Raw genomic sequence first — 21,681 nt, forward strand, 5'->3', positions numbered from 1 at the left:
GAACGTTTGAATCAGTTTACCCCTTTACTAAGAGTGTATTAATGTCTCATTTTCTCCATATACCCACATTTTTCATTTTCCTCTGCTGTCTTATTATCCAATCCAATGGTTATCAGGTACTATGCAAAATTGTTTTGACCTGAATCTCTCCAATCAATAGTGAGTTAGTCAATAGTCACTTTCATATGGTTATAGGTAGCTTTGATTATTTCATCTGAAAACTTCATGTCTTTGATCATCTATCAATTGTCTAATGGATCTTATTTTAACAAATTTTGACTCAGTTCTCTGTGTTTGAGAACTGAGGCCTATTAGATACCTTGCTTCAAATTTTTTTCACAGTTGCTATTGCTAACTGTATTTCCCTCCATCCTAATCCCTCCCCTTGATATTTACTTTATTTTCTATGTTCTTTCACCCTATCCCTCCTCAAAAGTATTATGCATCTGACTACCTCCTCTACCAATCTGCCCTCCATTCTTATATCCCCCACATCCCCTTCCCCACCTACTTTACTGCAGGGTAACAGATTACTATACCCAATTGTGTGTGTGTGTGTGTGTGTGTGTGCTATTTACCTCTTTGAGCCCATTCTATGAGAGGAAGGGTGACTCATTCCCCAACTCCTCACCCTTCTTCCCCTCCATAAGGTTTTCTTTCTTCTTTTTTTCTTACTTGCAAATATTTTTATTCAAATGCAATTCTTGAGTAGAATTTAGATCTTATTGAAGGCAGCAACATCCATGGATTACACATAATCTTCAAAGGCAGTTATCTGTTCCTCTAGCATATCTGTCCCAACTTTATCATCTTCTACTACACACTGTATTTGAAGCTTCTTGGAGCCATATCCCACTGGAACAAATTTAGAAGATCCCCAGACCAAGCCATCTGTCTGAATGCTTCTGACACATTCCTCCAATTTTGTCATATCTGTCTCATTATCCCAAGCTTTTACATCCAGTAAGAGGGAAGACATGGCAACAATTGCATGTTGTTTTTTTTTTAATTTCTTTGATTCGTACTGAGCAAGGCATTCTCTCAGCTTCTTTGGTTCTCATCATCATCAGACCCAAAGAGGTCCACATCATCATTATCTTTGCATTCTGTAGCTCCACCACTTCCTGTGGTATTTTCTATATCAGCAGGCCCATACTTACCTAAAGCCTTCTTTATTCCTGGCAAGCTTGGCTTCTGCTTCTTGTAGGACTTAATGTGGTTATACCAGCTGAGGGCATGGTACAAATCTGTGGGTGGCGAGCCTGAGATGGCTTCCAACACAGTGATGCCAGCCTGGGATAGTGTGTACCCCTTGATGTAGCTTATGTCCACCAAGAAGTCATTGATGTGCTGCAGGCCTGTGGGTGTCTTAAGATCTCCAAAGTCCCAAAGGGACTGGGAAGATGCAGTGGCAGAGGAACTGAGCCTGAGATAGGAAAGGAGTGAAGTGTGCAAACACACTAGCACTGGCTACTGATTGAAAAAAGCTTTCTTGCATCTTTTATGTGAGATACTTTATTGCATTCCACCTTTCCCTTTCCCTTTCTCCCTGGGCATTCCTCTCACCCCTTAATTTTTTTTTTAAAGATATCATCCCTTCATATTCAACTCATACCTGTGTCCTCTTTCTAAATACACTCCATTCAGCTGCCCTAATAATAAGAAAGTTCTTATGAGTTAGAAATATTATCATTCCATGTAGGAATGGAAATAGGTTAATCTTTTAATATCCCTCATGATTTATTTTTCCTGTTTACTTTTTTATGCTTCTCTAAGGTCTTTTATTTGAAAGTCAAGTTTTCTATTCAGCTGAGGTCTTTTCATCAAGAATGCCTGAAAATCCTCCCTTTCATTGAATTCCCACTTTCCCTTGTAGGATTGTACTCGTTTTTTCTGGGTAGGTGATTCTTGGCTGTAGTCCCAGTTCCTTTGTCCTGCAGAATATCATATTCCAAGCCCTCTGATCCTTGAATGTAGCAGCTGCTAGGTTTTGTGTTATCCTGAATGTGGCCCCACAATGCTGAAATTGTTTCCTTCTGGCTGCTTGCAATATTTTTTACTTGACCTGGGATCTCTGGAGTGTGGCTAAAATATTCCTGGAGGTTTTAATTTTAGGATGTCTTTCAGGAGTTGATTGGTGGATTCTTTCGATTTCTATTTTACCTTCTGATTCTAAAATATCAGGGCAATTTTCCCTCACAATTTCTTGGAAGATGATATCTAAGCTCTTTTTTTGTTCATGGCTTTCAGGTAGACCAATAATTTTAAAATTATCTCTTTTGGATCTATTTTCTGGGTCAGCTGTTTTTTTTCAAGGAGATATTTAACTTTGGCCTCTATTTTTTTATTCTTTTGGTTTTGCTTTATTGTGTCTTGATTTCTCATAAAGTCATTAGCTTCCATTTGCTCAATGCTAATTTTAAGCAATAATTTTCTTAAGAGAGCTTTTGCACCTCCTTTTCCATTTGGGCAATTCAGCTTTTTTTTTAATCACACAAAAACTTTATTAGGGTCCTTTGTGAACAGCATGATAGTAGGTAGATGGAGATACAAAGGCAGATTAAACAATCACTGCCCTTGAGAAGCTTACAATGTAGTAGAGTGAATCATGTGGCTAAGTACTGTAGTGTCTCTTTGGGTGGGGGGGCATAGTTGAATGAGTGACTCCTGCCTTTTTTCACAGGTGGTGGTGGCAACAAACATTGCTGATACTTCACTGACCATTGAGGGCATTATTTATGTTCTGGACCTTGGTTTCTGCAAACAAAGAGCTATAACCCCAGAACTGGCAAGGAATCCATTACTGTCACACCCTGTAGCAAGGTCAGGACCTTGAGGCAGGAGCACATGGGGAAAAGGACACTAGGCTTCAGGAAAACTCAGGAGAGAGGGGACTCTGGGAGGAAGGGGTAGGGAATCATCTTCACCTCTTAGAGGTCGTTAAATTGTCCCTTCTCTAGGCCTCAGCTAATCAGCAAGCTGGTCATGCAGGTTGGATGGCTGCAGGGAAGTGCTTCTGCCTCTACACAGCCTGGGTCTATCAGCATGAACTAGAGGAGACCACAGTGCCAGAGATCCAGAGGACCACTACTCTACCATGAACTTGTCTTGACAACCAAGGAGTTTATGAGACAGGTAAAGCCACAATCTCCCTTTCCCATCATTGTGCTCCCTTAAGTAGGCACCTGGCAGGGCACCATCCTCACAGTTGATATCCTTATAACTTAAGAAAAAGCCAGGTACCTCTGGGACCTGTCCCATGGACATGCTAGGAAATTTGGAAAGGAGATCCTTGTGGATTGACCCCCATTCTCTTGCCTTCTCAAGAGCAATTCTCTTAAGATACTGAATCACAGGAAGAACTATATCCTCAAGACTCTGTCCCTTGAGCACCAACAGCAATAGCCCCAGCCACTTCTCCCTTTCTGATTAAGTTTGAACATTTAACAGTTTCCTTGACAGACACAGTGAGGAAGTTAGAAACCAGTGTTGTGGGATTTTGTACTCATCTTCCTCTTCTTTACAGGTGCTAGAAATTAAGAGTGGTTGGCTCCTGGAGGTGGCTCCCCACTACTACAAGGCCCAGGAGCTAGAAGATCCTAATGTCAAGAAAATGCCCCAAGAAAGTGGGCAAGACCTGGGAGGAACTGGGTTAAGGGAATGAATCTTTCCCTTAATCCCTCTCATTTCCTTTGCACAGATTTAAAAAAAATTATTCCTATTTATTAAAGATATTTTGGGAAGCTGAGAATTTTTATATAGGGACCACTAGATAATATGGTTCAGACATGCAGAGGAATTACATTAAAGGTTCTTACATCTTCACTTAGTGTTAATATGTACAAGTTAAAAAAAAAGGGGGGGCAGCTAGATGGCGCAGTGGTTAAAGCACCGGCCCTGGATTCAGGAGTACCTGAGTTCAAATCCGGCCTCAGACACTTGACACTTACTAGCTGTGTGACCGTGGGCAAGTCACTTAACCCCCATTGCCTAAAAAAAAAAAAAAAAAAAAAAAAAAATTATACAGCATGAGATGGAAACTGGGTAGGAAAGAAAGAAAAGATGGGGAGGTATGATAGATGAGGAAATTAGGCCTGCTATAGCCTCCCCACTCACCTCAATCCCATCCCCCTGTGCATAATTATGTGCTCAGTGCAGCCTGCAGCTCCCCCAGAACAAACAGACCTATGCCCATTTCCCTCATTCTTATTCAGGGCTTAGGACACAGATGTAAGCTACCTTCCACCTCTGGCTCTACTGAGCCTAGGGCTCCTAAGGCTCCCACCAGCAGCTTCTCAACAGGAATTGGAGGTGAATGCTGACCAATTTTCCCCGTTTGCTTAGTTTACAGCCTATTTCTTGACTTTTAACTCCTTCTTAAAGTGGGGGGGGCACTGCTTCCATGGTGGAAGACACACTGTTCCAAACTTCAGGGGTTTGAGCAGTTGTTTTCTGAGATACTTCTAGAAATTTGTAAGTCCCTAGTTCCTCCAAGGTGGTACAAATCAAGGAGAGGCATGTTCATCCTTTCCCTGTCCTGTACTCTGGTCTGGAAGCAACAGAGAACAGAATCCTGCAGCACTGTGGCTACAAGCTCTGGCATGCCTGCACCCCTCCCCCACCGAGGCTGCCACCCAAGTCTGTGATCCAGACCCAAGCAAGGGCCAAACAAGAGAGTTCTGCCTCAGTGCCAGCAAAGAGACCTCTGTAATGTCCCTCTGGCCAACTGTTCCACCTCCTTACCAACCTAGGGCCGATTTCTAGAAGCAGCTGCTGCCACAGCCAGTTCAGAAGCTCCTGAAGCCTGGTTTGCTTGTGAAGCCTACAGAGGGATAACTCTGCAAAAATGGAAATTTCTCTGATCAAAGCCTGATTTCTCAAATATATAGAGAACTGAGTCAGACTTATAAAAACAAAAGCTATTCACCGATAGCTAAATCATCAAACAATATGAAGTTTTCAGAAAACTTTGAAAAGTTATCTATATCCATATAAAAAAAATAATCTCACTATTAATTTTAGAGATGCAAATCAAAACAATTCTGGAATACTATGTAATACTTGTTAGAATAGCAAATAGAACAGAAGAGGAAAGTGACCAATATTGGAGGGAATGTGGGGAAAATGAGACATTAATGCATTGTAGGTGGAGTTGTGAACTGATTCATCCATTCTGTATAGTAATTTGGAACTAGCACCAAAGGGCTATAAAACCATGGATACTCTTTGACCTAGGAATACCAATACTAGGTCTGTATCCAAAAACAGATAAAAGAAAAAGGGAAAGGACCATTAGGTAAAAAAAAAATATTATAATAGCTCCTTTCTGGTGGCAAAGAATTGGAAATTGAGGGGATGCCCATCAACTGGGGAATGGGGGGATAAATTGTAGTATGTGATTGTGATAAAATACTTTATCGCTATAAGAAATGATGAGGGAGCAGCTAGGTGGCACAGTGGATAGAGCACTGGCCCTGGAGTCAGCAGGACCTGAGTTCAAATCCGGCCCCCGACACTTAACACTTACCAGCTGTATAGCCCTGGGAAAGTCACTTAATCCCAATTGCCTCATTGTAAAAAAAGAAAAGAAAAGAAATGATGAGCAAGATACTCTCAGAAAAACCTGGAAAGACTTACATGAGCTGTCACAAAATGAAATGTACTTTATACAAATTAACAATATTGTAAGATGATGGGCTGTGAATTACTTAGCTATTCTCAGCAACACAATGATCCAAGACAAATCTGAAGACTTGTGATGAAAAATGCTAACCATCCCCAGAGAAAGAAATGATGGTGTCTGAATACATATTGAATCATGCTTTTTAAACTTTATCATTCTTGAAGTTGTTTTGCCTGTTTTCTTTCAAATCATGACAAATATGGAAATGTTTTCATTAGTACACATGTATAAGTTATATAAAATTTCTTGCCTTGTCAAAGGGCGGTGGGAAGGGGAGGAGGAAGGGAGATAATTTGGAACTCAAAGTCATAAAGTGGATGTTAAAATTGTTTTTAATTGTAATTGAGGAAAATAAAATACTAAATAAAGAAGAAAAAAGAAAAAAAATAACAAAACACCCCCAATAATTGAAAGCTTGATGTTTTTGTTTATTTGTTTGTCCTCCAAAGAATTTATAGTCATCTGATATCTACTCAAATCTGAAGAGAAAAAATAGACTATTTAAGAAGTTCTCTGAAATTTTGCTAAAGACAAGAAAAAAGAAGGAAAGAATTGCATAATCTATTGGGAGGGAAGTCAGAAACCATTTAGTTTAACCTAGTGGTTATTGCACTGTGCCTAGATTCATGAAGACCTGAGTTTAAATTCAGTCTCAGACACATACTATTTGTGTGATTCTGGTAAATTCATTAAATCTCTCTTTGCTCATGTTTCCTCATCTACAAAAATGGGGATAATAATAGCACTTACCTCCCATGTTTGTTGTGAGAAACACATGAGATAATAAAGTGTTCAGCACTGTACCTAGAATAATACAAGCACTATATAATTATTAGCTATTATTATTGTTGTTGTTGTTGTTATGATTAATTAACAATTATCCCCTCTAGAATGTCCATGATGAATGGTCCTCCAGCCTTTGCTTGAAGATATCCACTGACAGGTAACCAATATTAATCTAAATCTTGGCTTAGCTTTAGTATTTACCTCTTTTTTTTTGTTATTTTTTTTTGAGGGGCAATGGGGGATAAGTGACTTGCCCAGGGTCACACAGCCAGTACATGTCAAGTATCTGAGGCCAGATTTAAACTCAGGTCCTCCTGAATCCAGGGCCAGTGCTTTATCCACTGTGCCACCTAGCTGTCCCTTTTTTTGTTATTCTTATGCTCCTGAACAATGATGGGGAAAGTCACAAAGTTGCAACAACTGGATCCACTAAGAATTCATCTTATTTGAACCCTAGTGGGCCTTTATTAATAAATGGCAAACCTTTAATTCTTCTCAAATTAACTCTATGTGAAATTACAGGTACTTTGAAGCAGAGTACTTACTCAAGTGGTTGGTACTTTTAAAAATTATTAAGATGTATTTTACTGGAGAAAAATGGATATTAAAATTATTTTATTATGGGACAATGATAATTTATTTGGACATAGAAAGAAGATGTGATTTGGATTATTAGCAATAGGTTTATTGGGACAAAAGAAAAGAGCCAGAATATGAAGCCAGAAAGACAAATAAAGAGAGACAAAAGGTCAGGTTTCAGAACAGTATCTGCTAAAGTTTAGGTAGGAAGTGATTTGTTCCACAATTGTTGAAGAAGAACAGTTAAAAAGCAGAAAATGAGAGAAGTGACCCGCAAGATCATCTAATTTAGTTGAAATGTTCCCATATAGGTATTAGTCAAGTACATCATGGATAAAAACAGTTTAAGACTTGAAGCATCTGTTCAAAACAGAACACACACACACACACACACACACACACACATATATATATATATATATATATATATATATATATATATATATATATATATATATATATATATATATATATATATAGTTTGTTTGTTTGGTTGGTTGTTTGTTTGTTTGGTTTTTGGTTTTTCTTTTGCAGGGCAATGGGGGTTAAGTGACTTGCCCAGGGTCACACAGCAAGTAAGTGTCAAGTGTCTGAGGCTAGATTTGAACTTAGGTACTCCTGAATCCAGGGCCGTTGCTTTATCTACTGTGTCACCTAGCCACCCCCAAGAACATATATTTTTTGAGGAGATTTTAACAATACTTCCTGAGACAGAAAAATGACACTGACATTTACAGTTCCAGAGTTTTGACTTTTCCTGAGCACACAAGTTTTCCTTATTCATGGGCTTCCTTGTAAGTTTTCTAAGTAAGTAAGTATCCACTTGCCCTCTTACATACTAAATACAAAGTAGCTAAGGGAGTGTGACTTGGGTTTTTGTCTTGAATTTGATGTATACATGATTCATGTATTAATTTTAATATATGAGTATACGTATCAAGTTAATATTGTTTCATTTGTATTGTTTACAATCTAAAAATGTCTTTATGGACAGTATTTGGAAGATGGGGGCTAAGTGACTTGCCCAGGGTCACGTGACTAGTAAGTGTCAAGTGTCTGAGGCTGGATTTGAACTCAGGTCCTTCTAAATCCATGGCCGGGGTTTTATCTGTGGTGCCATCTAGCTGCCCCCATAAAGTTTGATATCATAAGAAAAATAGAGGAGTACAGAAAAATATACTTGTTAGATCTATGGATAATGGAAGAGTTTATGAACAAAGAAAAGATAGAGGAAATTATGGAAACTAAAATACATAATATTGATTACATGAAATTAAACACTTTTGTCTATGCAATAATAATATAGCCAAAAACTAGAAGGAAAATAGTAAAATAGGGAAAATTATAACAGATTTTTATTATAAGGTACTTATTTCTCAAACAGAAAGGAAACTGAGCCCAATTTGTAAAAAAAAAATGAATTATTCCTTAGTTGTTAAATGGTCTAAGAATATGAACAATTTTCTAAGAAGAAATCAAAGCAGTCAATAGTCATATTTTAAAAAATACTCTAAATCACAACTTATTCAAAAAATGCAAATTAAGACAACTATGAGATACCACTTCAAACATATAAGATTAGCTAATATTACAGAAAAGGAAAGTGACAGATGCTGGTGGAGATGTGCAAAAAAATTGGACACTAATGCATTGTTGATGGATTTGTGAACCAGTCCAACCATTCTGAAGAACACTTTTCTACTACACTTGAAGGGCAACTAGGATCACCTGTTATTCAGGGTGAGAGAAGAGCTCATCACACTACTGCACAGATCCGGCCTGAGGCAGGCTGTGCCTCCAGATCCTTAGAATCTTCAGCAGCTACTTCTGAAACTTGGCTCACAGATCAGTGAGTGGTTCAGTGGTTGGCTGGGGAGAAATAGATGTGTAGTTGTGTTTTGACAAAGTACAGCACTCATTCCCATTAAAATCACTAGAAAGCATAGGAATAAAAGAAGATTTCCTTAAAATGAAATGCATTATTTAGTTAAAACCATAATAAAGTCTTATATGTAATAGAGAAAAGTTAGAGGCATTCCCAATAAGATTAGGAGTAGAACATGGGTATCCATTATCACCTATATTATTGAATATTTTACTAGAAATGTTAGCCTCAGCTTTAAGAGAAGAAAAAGTAATTGAAGGAATTAGAGTAGGCAAGGAAGAAACAAAACTAGCAAAACTGAGTATAATCCTTCAAGGGGAAAAAGAGGACTTTCAGGTATTCTTGATGAAAAGACCTCGGCTGAATAGAAAATTTGACTTTCACATATAAGATCCTAGAGAAGATAAAAAAGTAAACAGGAAAAAGAAATCATGAGGGATATTAAAATGTTAAACTCTTTAGATTCTTACATGGGAAGATAATACTTCTAACTAATAAGAATTTTCCCAGTATTAGGGCAGCTAAAAGGAATATAATTAGACAGAGCATATGGGTGTGAATTGAATATGAAAGGATGATGTCTGCAAGGCATTTATTTTTTGTTTATCTTTGTTTTCTGTGGGTCAGGCAGGGTGGGGTGGCTTATATCTGGGGCTGGATTTGGGACCAGGGCCTCCTGGGTCCTGGGCTGGTGCTATGTATATTGTGTAACCTAGTTGGTCCATGATGACATCTTTAAAATAAAATTAAGGCATAAGAGGAAAGCGCTGGAAGAAAAAGAATGGGAGAGGTGGAAGTTGGTAAAGTAGCTCAAATAAAAAGAATAAGAAAAAGCTTATGGAGTGGAGGGGAAACTGTGGGAGGAGATGATGAGTGAGTGGGCCTTACTCTCATCAGAATTGGCTCAAAGAGGGAATAACATACTGTGAGATTTAAAATTGGATATTAGATCATAAATCTCCCCTCTTGAACCTTTCCCTTAATTTATCTCCCATACTAGTAAATGGAAGAAGCTTCTGGTTTTCTAGTTAGAGCTTTTATTGTATGGTAGTCACAAGGTGATGTTGATTAGAAGGATAGGAAAGTAGAAATACAATACAAATCGTCTTAAGTCTAAGCTTAGTCTATATTCTGTATAAAACTCACCAAAAGCTGAAGGCCACCTTTGGGGAGAGAGAGAGACTGTGTCAAGCGGGTGCTGCTGCTAACCACGAGCCGGGCCCAGTCGAACTCTCGTCAGCATCAGCCTGTGCAGCCCAGTCAGGAGACCAGCAGAGCAGGAAAAAAAAAGTCACCTACTTCCGTTCTCTCCTTGCCTTTTAAGCTCGCACCCCAGAAGTTGAGTGCATAGCAGGCAGTCTGACGTGTGCAGCAGGTGGACTGGCGTGCGTAGCTCATGCCATTGGTCTCCTCCCCAAAAGGGTGGTCCTTAAAAAAACTGGTGTCTTTCAGTTATCCTAACCGACTGTTAAAAACTTTCATTTTTTTTTACCACAATACACATGCAAATGGGTATAGTAATATATTTTGCCCTGAGAGAAAGTGGGAGGGGAAGGGGATAAGGGGGGGAGAGGCACAGGAAGGGAGGTAAGTTTGGGCGAGGGGGCAGTAAAAAGCAAAACACTTTTAAGGAGGGATAGGGTGAAGGAAGATAGAAAATAGAGTAAATTTCAAGGGGAGGGAATAAGATGGAGGGTAATACAGTTAATGCTATCCACATAATTGACCACATCAATAAGAAAACTAACTAAATTCACGTGATTATCTCAATACATGCAGTGAAAGCTTTTGACAAAGTACAGCACTCATTTCCATTAAAATCACTAGAAAGCATAGGAATAAAAGAAGATTTCCTTAAAACAAAATGCATTATTTAGCTAAAACCATAATAAAACATTATATGTAACGGAGAAAAGTTAGAGGCATTCCTAATAAGATCAGAAGTAGAACATGGGTGTCCATTATCACCTATATTATTGAATATTTTACTAGAAATGTAAGCCTCAGCATTAAGAGAAGAAAAAGTAATTGAAGGAATTAGAATAGGCAAGGAGGAAACAAAACCAGCACTATTTGTAGATATATGATGGTATAATTAGAGAATGCTAAAGAAACAACTAAAAAACTACTTGAAACTATTAACCACTTAAGCAAGGTTGCAGGATATAAAATAAATCCACATAAATCATCAGCATTTTTATACATGACCAACAAAGCTCAGCAGCAAGAGAGAGAAAAAATATTTTATTTTATTTTATTTTTTGTGGTGCAATAAGGGTAAAGTGACTTGCCCAGGGTCACACAGCTAGTGCGTGTCAAATATCTGATTCTGGATTTGAACTCAGGTCCTTCTGAGTCCATGGCCTATGCTTTATCCACTGAGCCACATAGCTGCCCCTGAGAGAGAGAAATTCTATTTAAAATAACTATAGACAATATAAAAATATTTGGGAGTCTAACTGCCAAGACAAAGCCAGAAAATCTATGAACAGAATTGCAAAATACTTTTCACACAAATAAAATTAGATCTAAATAATTGGAAAAATATCAATTGCTCATGTATAAGCCAAGCTAATATGATGAAAATGACACTTCTATCTAAATTAATTTACTTATTCAGTGCCATAACAATCATATTCCCTAAAATTATTTTATAGTGCTAGAAAAAATAATAAAAAAATTCATCTGGAAGAGCAAAAGTTCAAGAATATCAAGGGAACTAATGAAAAAAAAAATCATAGGAAGGTGGGCTAGCCATACCAAATCTAAAACCACACTACATAGTGGCAGGTGGCAGCCTCTGGGATAAGAACTCAGTATGTGACAAAAACTGGTGGGAAAACTGGAAGACTGTGGCAGAAATTAGGCAAAAACCAACACCTTATACTGTATAAGGTCAAAAAGGTTACATGATTTTGACATAAAGGGTAATACCATAGGCAAATTAAGATAGGAAGGACTAGTTTACCACTCAGATCTATGGAGAATAATTTATGATCATACAAGAGATAGAGAATATAATGAAATGAAAAATCAATTATTTTGATTACATTTAATTAAAAAATGTTTTTATTCAAATAGAATCAATGCAGCCAAGACTAGAAGCAAAGCAAACAGCTGGAAAAGAGTTTTTACAGCAAGAATTTCTGATAAAGGCCTCATTTCTCAAATATATAGAAAATTTAATCAAATTTACAGGAATACAAGTCATTCCCCAATTGAGAAATGGCCAGAGGACATAAACAGGCAGTTTTCAGGTGAAGAAATCAAAGCTATCCCTTGTGATATGAAAAAAATGTTCTAAATCACCTCACTATTGATTAGAAAAATGCAATTTAAAAAAACTTGGGGTGCCATCTCATACCTATCACATTGGCTAATATGACAAAAAGGAAAATAAGAAATGTTGGAGAAGATGTGGATAAAATGTAACATATGGATTGTTGGTAGAGTTATGAACTGATTTAACTATTCTTTTTTTTTTTTTTTTGGTGAGGCAATTGCGGTTGTGACTTGCCCAAGGTCACAAAGCTAGTAAGTGTCAAGTGTCTGATACTGGATTTGAACTCAGATCGTCCTGACTCCAGGGCCGGTACCCTATGCACTGTGGTACCTAGCTGCCCCTTGATTTAACTATTCTTGAAAGCAATTTGGAACTATGCCCAAAGGACTATAGGGCTGTGTATACATTTTAACCCAGCAATAATACTATTAGGTCTATATTCTGAAGAGATCATAAAAGGGAAAAGAACCAACATGTATAAAAAATATTTCTAGCAGCCCTTTTTGTGGTGGCAACAACTTTGAAATTGAGGGGTACATATATATATATATATATATATATAGTGATTTAAGGTTAAAGACTGGACTTATGATTTTATTAGCATAGAAACCTCACATTCAAGGAAACTTTTTACCTCTATAAGTGAACATCTCCATAATTTGTAGTTTTAAAAATTTGCCCAGAGCCTATTTCCTTTTTTTTCTTTTCCTTCTTTCTTTCTTTCTTTCTTTCTTTCTTTCTTTCTTTCTTTCTTTCTTTCTTTCTTTCTTTCTTTCTTTCTTTCTTTCTTTCTTTCTTTCTTTTTAGTGAGGCAATTGGGGTTAAGTGACTTGCCCAGGGTCACACAGCTAGTAAGTGTTAAGTGTCTGAGGCTGGGCTTGAACCCAGGTACTCCTGACTCCAGGGCCGGTGCTCTATCCACTGCACCACCTAGCTGCCCCTCTTTTTTTTTTTTTTTTAGTGAGGCAATTGGGGTTAAGTGACTTGCCCAGGGTCACACAGCTAGTAATTGTTAAGTGTCTGAGGCTGGATTTGAACTCAGGTACTCCTGACTCCAGGGCCAGTGCTCTATCCACTGTGCCACCTAGCTGCCTCCAGAGCCTATTTTCTAAAACTGTGTGTTTCAAACATATATGGGGTCAAATAATTGAATGAGGGGTCAAGGAGGCAGCTAGATGGTGCAGTGGATAAAGCACCAACGCTGGATTCAAGAGAACCTGAATTCAAATCCGGCACACAATAGCAAATGACTATAGTAATCTAATGTTTGATAAACCCAAAGATTCCATCTTCTGGGGTAGGATCTCAGTATTTGACAAAAAGCTCTGGGAATACTGGAAGATAGTATGGCAGAAACTAAAGAGTTGGGAATGACTGGAATCACAGAACAAACAATGGTGTTAATATAACACAGAAAGATACCTATATTCATATGTGTTCTATATTCTGTTAACATACAAATTGTAATCTCCTTAATAGCTGAGACACTCATTTTCTCTCTCTCTTTCTCTCTCTCTCTCTCTCTCTCTCTCTCTCTTTCTTTCTTTACTTTTGTATCCCCAGAGCCAAGCTGGGATGTAGTAGGCATTTAGAACTAGAGACTGATTGCAGAGTATTATTCTAGTTGAATTACTATCTCATTTGCTCTCTATGTGGAATCGATGTGACTTTCAAGAAGAAGTGGGGTTCTCATAGATTTCATAAATCACTTTGAGCAGCAAGATTATTATCAATTTAGGTGTGTCATGGCTAAATTGTATTGATAAGAAAAATATAACTTTGGTTATTGATATATATTGGGATGATAAAAGAAAGTACATAGTTATGGAAAAAAATCAGTGTTTCCCAAATTTGGTTTTGGACTCTCAAAAGTGAAGATGAGTTATCTTGGGTCACGGCAAGAAGAGCTTCAGAATACTAAAGAGTTCTTTTAAAGTAGCAACAACATATCAACAAAGCAAATGAGGATCCTCTACTTACTTAAGCTTCCATTTCATGCCTCTTATTACTGCTGTTAGTTTTAGCCTTTAGTTTTTGCTGCCTAAGCCAAAAGGGTCACAGTTCATTGGTATAGAAGGAGGTATGGGTTGACGTGGGGCATGGGGTATGCCTAGTGGGTAATATGATGAAATAATTTGTCAACCATCATGATAAATAGATAAAACTTCCCCAATTTTTTCCAAATTCTAAAATTTTTTTTTGGCAGGGTAATAAGGGTTAAGTGACTTGCCAAGGGTCACACAGCTTGTAAGTGTCAAGTGTCTGAGGCTGTATTTGAACTTGGGTTCTCCTGAATCAAGGACCAGTGCTTTATCCACTGAGCCAAATAATTTCTAATATTTTAGAATTCCCTATGTTGTATCCTATAGTTTTGATTATGAAATATAATAAATAACAACAGCTAGAATTTATATACCACCTTGGGATTTGAAAAATGCTTTACATCTATATGTTATCTCATTTGATCCTCACAACAACATTGTTGTGAAGCATATGCTATTATTTTCCTCATTATACAGAGGAGGAAAAGTGAGGTTAGAAAATGTTAAGTGACTTATTCCAGGTTACAATGTGTCTGGAACAGGATTAGAACACAGGGCTTTCTGATTCTAGGTGCACATACTCTAGCCAATTATTCAACAAAATAACTTAATTACATATAAATTGTGTAGTGGCAAAAATAGTGGAGTAAGAGTCAGAGGAAAGGAGTTGAAGCATTGGTTCCATGGCTTACTCAATTTATATTTCAGGGAAAATCACTTCTTTTCAATTCTTGGTTTACTCCTATATAACATAATAGGGTTGAGATGGATAACTTATAAGGTCTCTTTCAAGTAAAACATTGTAAATTATGATTGTGAATAGTGAAAATAAATATTTCTCTTTTTATACAATTAATTTTCTGTCCAGTTTTCATGAAGAAATCATGGCATGAGGGAAAGAAATAGAAACTACTTAAAATGTAAGAGAAGGAATTTACATGGTGAAAATCCAACTTATTGATTTTCTTCATCATAACTTTTAGATAGACTAATGTCTCCTATTTATTTTAAATGGCAGTTGGGAGGGGCACTAAAATGACTGAATAAAATTGTAATGTAAGAAACTTGGGAAAATTGTGTGAGTCCATTCTGTAATAGATCAAGGTCACTGATGAGACCTAATGTAATGGTACCCTTTATAGGTATTGTTAATGAAGAAAGAAACTTCTGATGAAGTTCATCAATTAATGTAGGTATCATGCTAATGCTTGACAGAATGAACTTCCATTTTTTTAAAAAGGAAACCTGATGCATTAAAAAATCAATATCTTCTAGGGAAATAGCTGGACCAAATACTGCAGAAAAATCAGGTTTGTTTATTTTTCATTGTTGTTATTGTGGACAAATATACAAATAATAAAGTCAAGAATATGAGTCTGGAGTGTAGAGGGTACTGACCCTGCTTTCTTTCTGTAACTTTTATTCTTAATGAATTACATTTGCAAAATATATGGAGTATATATGGAGTATATGGAGTAAGTGTATTTTTTCTAAACACTCCATGATCAATGTTGGGGAAGAGTCTCCAGAATATGTTGGGGAACATTGGATCCCTACAGAGGTTCCACATGAGCTGCAAAAATTTTCTGATTTTAGATACACAGAATGTACAGGATAGAGGGATATATGGGTGTTCATGGAGGAGTAGCAACTCTGGGGTGATGGCTTGCTAAGCTCTTTTCAGGGCTGCTCATCCACCTTTGTTGTCCAGCTTACATTCAACTCTCATCTGTGGCTCCAAAAAGCTGCACAGAGGCCACACCCTAGTACATCATCTCAGAAGACAGACTAAACCAGGTTGAGGATAGCCCTCCACAAACTGGTTGGTAAGTTGGGAGTGTGTGAGTGTGTGTGTGTGTGTGTGTGTGTGTAAGTGTGTGTTTACTGGGTCTGAGGGGGCGGTGTCTATCCTAAGCATGTAAAATCTCCCCCTGGAGTAATGGGAGGATGAGAACAATTTGTTTCAATAGCCGTGAAGGCAGCTGAAGCAGACGCTGTGGAGCACTTAGAGCTTGGTCAGACATCAAATACACCAATGTCATCCACTGTATCCTGGGCCATTGCCAGTCATTCTGATTTTTGTCTTGTCACTGGAGTTTGATGACTCTGGAAGAAAGAGTGAGCCTGACATCTTTATGTAGCTGACTCACATCCAATCCATGAGTCAAGACATTACCCTGTGATGTCATTGGTCCTCTTAGGAAATGAAGGACAAACAACAACATGTACAGGAAAAAATGATAGGCTTCTGCTTATCCTTTGGGCACTTTGGCTGGCTTTTTTCTGTGACTCTTAGCTAAGTGTGGTGGCTCAGAGTCTCAGCCTGAGGCTTAAGAAATTTCAACTTGCTTTTCTCAAAGACAGGCTTTCTAGTCATCATAACCTAACAAATGGGAGCCAAGTGGTTGTTTTATGACTATTAGAAACTGTTTCCCAAAAGACAGTAACATTGAAAAGCCTGCCAACCACAGGAGCAAGGAAGTCCAGCAGAGACAGTGTAACTGCTGAACAAATTTATGACATTCAGAAGAGAGTAAATAAGAAATAGAGAACAACCTCACCAGAGGATTTTGGTAGGCCTGCAATTTGGGATGTTTGGTCTGCAGTGATCATACATATACCCTGGTCACATGATTTCTTTGTGTTCCTTCACTCATATTCTATTTATACATGGATATCAATAATGCAAGTTCCCCTGCCATGTCCCCTTGTCTCAACATAACTTTTCTCACAGTTAATGTGGCAACTCATGGCAGAAAGTAAATAACCTATGGGTGCACCATGGTACTTTTCTCCTTATTTTGTTTGCTATGTTATTGGTTTAAATGTTTAGTTTTGAACTTTGGCTGGCTGGTGAAAAGAAAAACATTGATGGTGTGAGGTATGAGATCTATACTTTGATGGTGCTGAACCACAAACTCTATCAAACCCAGGAGATTGTTTTATTGTAGGGGCTGGGTTTTATGTGAGAGGGGTACAATACATGGCATGTGCTACTCTTCATTGTCACCATTTAAATACCATATTTCTGATCCTATACCAAAAAGATTTTGCTTTCACTCTTCTAGGCTGATGTATCTATGTGATAAGTCTAAGAAACAGCCAAGAGACCAAAGGAGGAAAGTCAAGGTTAATATGAAGAGAAGTGAAAGTCTGAGAATATGCTGATAAAGATATAATAATTCTATTAGGAAGTGCTTTTAAGTCCCACAATGCTACATAGTATGAGAATATATATTGACATGGTCTTATTGAGGTAAGAAACAGTCAGTGTTTATGGTTTTAAAAGGAAACTGGTGTATGGAGAATTTCCAACTACATTTGAAGGCATTTGAGTTCACCTTCAACAGACTGCCAGAGACTCTAGGATAGAAATCAAGGCACAGACAGAAAAACTATATAATCAGTATAGTATATAGAAATTCTTAGGAAGTCACCCAAATGGAGGGAGGGGAGGTATCAGAATTTGCAGAATTTCATGCCTTGAGGGCTTCATGATCTCATTAAAATGGATAGTCCCTTCACTAAAACAACATATAGCCTAACAACTACATCCAGCCATCCTCTTTAATATTTCTCATGTCTCTGTTTACATTCTTCAAAGATGATCTACACAACACAGGGAAGATCTTAATCTGGATCTGTTATCATTTTGAGGATAGTAGTGCAACTCTTTGGGTTAGTCACCTATGGTCTTTCAGTCTCTTTCTATGAATAAGCCACATATACATATGCTTGATGATGTCTTCTATGCCAATTCTTTTGAGCAATTAATTATCAACCATATGTTCCTACATTTGTATACCTGCTATTTATTTTTCTATTGCTATTTGGTTACAGTGCAATTTTGATTCTTCTAATCTCATGTTGTTCTCTGAATTCTAGCTCTACAGAATCTCCATAAGAAAAAATGGTGTTAAAAAGAGTTGGGTTTTCTACATGTTAGTTCCATAAAATTTATTAGGCATCTTTATACATCCCAGAAACTGTGCTAAGTGCTGGGGAAACAAACCAAAACAAAAAAGCAATGATTGCTTTCAATGAGGTCACAGTCTAATGGGGGAGAAAATATGCAAAAAAAATTAAAAACAAGATACAGAGCATAAATTGAAGGTAATCTCTGAAGGAAAATATTAGTATTAAGGGAGTCAGGGAAAGTCTTCTTGGAGAAGGTGAGACTGGTTGATATTTGAAGGAAGTCAGAAAAGCCAGAAGGAAGAGACAACATTCTAGACATGGAGGATAACCACTGAGTGGCCAGATGGAGTATCATGTGTGAGAATTCTAATGTCACTAGATTGATGAGTACATAGAGAGGAGAAATTTGTAATAGGCACAACTTGGGATCTCTGACAATGCTACTTAGTTTCCCACTCATGACCTTGTCTGGCATCCTTTCTCCTGTTCCTCAAGTTTTCAAATCATACTTACCAGAAAAAATATAATCTATGAGAACCTTTTTTGATCAAGAAATAGGCTGAAGATATATCAGGTCACATGAAGCCCAGAAAGGGTAGACCTCCTTAAATGCCAATATACCAATGAATCGAGTTGTCTGAGAACATCCTGACTAGTAGTCAAGTAGATATCTATGTAACTTAATTGACAATATGACAAATTGTCCATATTTTCCTTCCACTCCTTCTGTATTGGGCATTGATTAGCATTTCAGTGGGACATTGTTTGCAACAAGTGGATCTATCAACCCTAAAATTACATGCTGAGAACAATACTGTGATGAATTCAATAGCCCCTATATAGAAATCTACCTGGATGAGGAATAATGCTACCTTTCATTTAGATAGTACTTTAGAGTCACAAAATGTTTTAAATACGTCATGCAACTGTGACAATGGGGGAAAAAAACAAAAAACTGGCATTGCAGTTGGTGGACCTCCATTCAAATCCCAGATCCATTCTTTTGACTGTATTTATTTATTTATTTATTTTGCAGGGCAATGAGGGTTAAGTTACTTGCCCAGGGTCACACAGCTAGTAAGTGTCAAGAATCTGAGGTCAGATTTGAACTCAGGTCCTCCTGAATCCAGGGCCAGTGCTTTATCCACTGCACCACTTAGCTACACCCCAGCTCCATTCTTTGGGTCTCAGTTTTCTCATCAGCAAAATGAGTCATTGAACTAAATGCCATCCAGTTGTAATTCTATGATTCCATGATGAAACACTATAAATACAACACACAACCTTGTGAGGTTTCATAGATATTATTCTCTCCCCCCTCTTTTACAGGGAATTAAACTTCAAGAGGATAAAGGATGTGCCTAAGGTTACTCAGCTTTTTTAGTACAGTGAAGCTACTTCCATCCTGGTCATAGAATCAGGGTATTTCAAATTAGAAGGGATCTGTAAGGTGATCTTCTGGATGATCTTACTTAACAGATAAAAAACCAGCCCTGTGATGTGTGATGGTTAAAATAATTATGAGAAACACAATTTTAGGTAAGCATATTATCAATTTTTCTATCTCCACCTATAAGAGATTGACATAAAGGATTGACAAAGTGGATGCCTTGCCTCTTGTGGTCCAGAAAGCCTGTGTGGCTATTTTTTTTTTAGGTTTTAGACATTTTTGCTAAGAAGCTGATAATTATATATCAATCAAATCTAATTGGTTCACATCAGGTCAAATGGACTCAGAGTCCTTTTGATTTGGACAATATCTCTATATAAGGTAATCAATCTGAAGAATTCAGACAAGACCCAGAGTGACCCATCATGCTTGCTTCTATCTGGGTGTTCTCTTGAGAGGGACCATGAGTCTTAATTACTACCTTTAATATAAAGGGGGCATCTGAAGTTCCCCATTATATTGGTCATTAACAATTATTTCTCAGAGAGCTTAACTGAGCATTCCCAAAGTCAATCATGCAATGAGCAGTGGAATTACAATTCATACTTAGCTCCCCTGACTCCAAAGTCTGGGGTTATTCCACTATACAAGGCACCTTGACTCCAAATCGTGGTGGTCTTCCTGTTAAACAAGGAAACAGAGAAGTGGACAGGGGTGGACAACAGGGACTTCTAATTCCTGTCAATGCAAATGTATTTAACAAAGTTAAAAAAATTCCTAACCCTTCTCCTGTCCTTGAAGTAAGGAAGAACTGGGTTCAGTTTTTGCTTCTGACAACAACAAGTAATTATACAGTGCCTAATATGTGCCAAAACAGTGACAATCAATGATATATACTCCCTGTGTATTGCTGGCTAAATCCCTTAGTATTATCAGTTCTTTAGGCAAGGGCTTCTTAAACTTCTTCTACTCCTGACCCCTATTCACCTGAGATACTTTTATGTGACCCCAGATATATAGGTATATAAAGTAGGTATACACAACATTTTAATGTTGCCAAATTATTCATGCCTTCTCATTTTTATTTTGCAGGGCAATTAGAGTTAAGTGACTTGCTCAGGATCACAGAGCTAGTAACTGTCAAATGTCTAAGGCTGGATTTGAACTCAGGTTCTCTTGAATCCAGGGCTGGTGCTTTATCCACTGCACCACCTAGCTGCCTTCTTGGCCCCTCATTCAAATATTTGACCCCATATATGCTTGAAACACACAGTTTTAGAAAATAGGCTCTGAGCAAATTTTTAAGACTACAAATTGTGGAGAAGATGTGCACTTATAGAGGTAAAAAGTTTCCTTGAATATGAGGTTTTTTTGCTAATAAAATCATAAGTCCAGTCTTTAACCCTAAATCACTGTATAGACATCATTTCTTAGTACAGTTTTGGTAAGGTACCTCTTTGCATAAATCAAAAAGAGCAATATCAAACATAGATTAAACTTAGACATTTTTGTTGTTGTTTTTAGTTGTGCCTGACTCTTTTTTCTGAATAGAATTTTATTTTCCAAAATATATGTAAAAACAAATTTTGACATCAATTTTTAAAAACTTTGTGTTACAACTTCTATTCCTCCCTCTCTTCCCACCCCCCAGTCACAAGAACTCAAGCAATTCAAAAAAGTTTTACATGAGTCGTCATGGAAAATATTTCCACATTAGCTAGGTTGTGACAGAAAACAGTCAAAAAACAAAACTTCAGATTAAGGAATTGTCAAAAACAAAAAAAAAATTTAAATGTGTTTCCATCTGTTTTCAGATACTATCTGTTCTTTCTCTGTAGATGGATTGTGATTTTTGTAAGTCCTTCAGGGTTATATTGGATCATCCCCCACTATTGTTGTTATTTTGTATATAGTACAATTCACTCTGCTTCAGTTCATGTAGGACTTTTCAGGTTTTTCTGATAGTAGCCTGTTCATCATAACCTGTGCCTTAAACTTTACAAAGAATTTTCTTCATATTAGCACAGCAAAGTAGGTACCATACATTTTTCCAATATAATCAATCATCATATTTCCCTCCATCCAAATCCTCCCAATGATATCTACTCTATTTTC

General features: G+C 37.4%; 1 pseudogene; it reads right to left on the minus strand.

Moving 5' to 3' along the window:
• Positions 1-715: 715 nt before the first annotated feature.
• On the minus strand, positions 716-3,267 carry LOC122739293 (annotated as a pseudogene).
• Between the last annotated feature and the right edge of the window lie 18,414 nt (positions 3,268-21,681).

The sequence above is a fragment of the Dromiciops gliroides genome, chromosome 2 (assembly GCF_019393635.1).
Source record: "Dromiciops gliroides isolate mDroGli1 chromosome 2, mDroGli1.pri, whole genome shotgun sequence".
Taxonomy (NCBI): domain Eukaryota; kingdom Metazoa; phylum Chordata; class Mammalia; order Microbiotheria; family Microbiotheriidae; genus Dromiciops; species Dromiciops gliroides.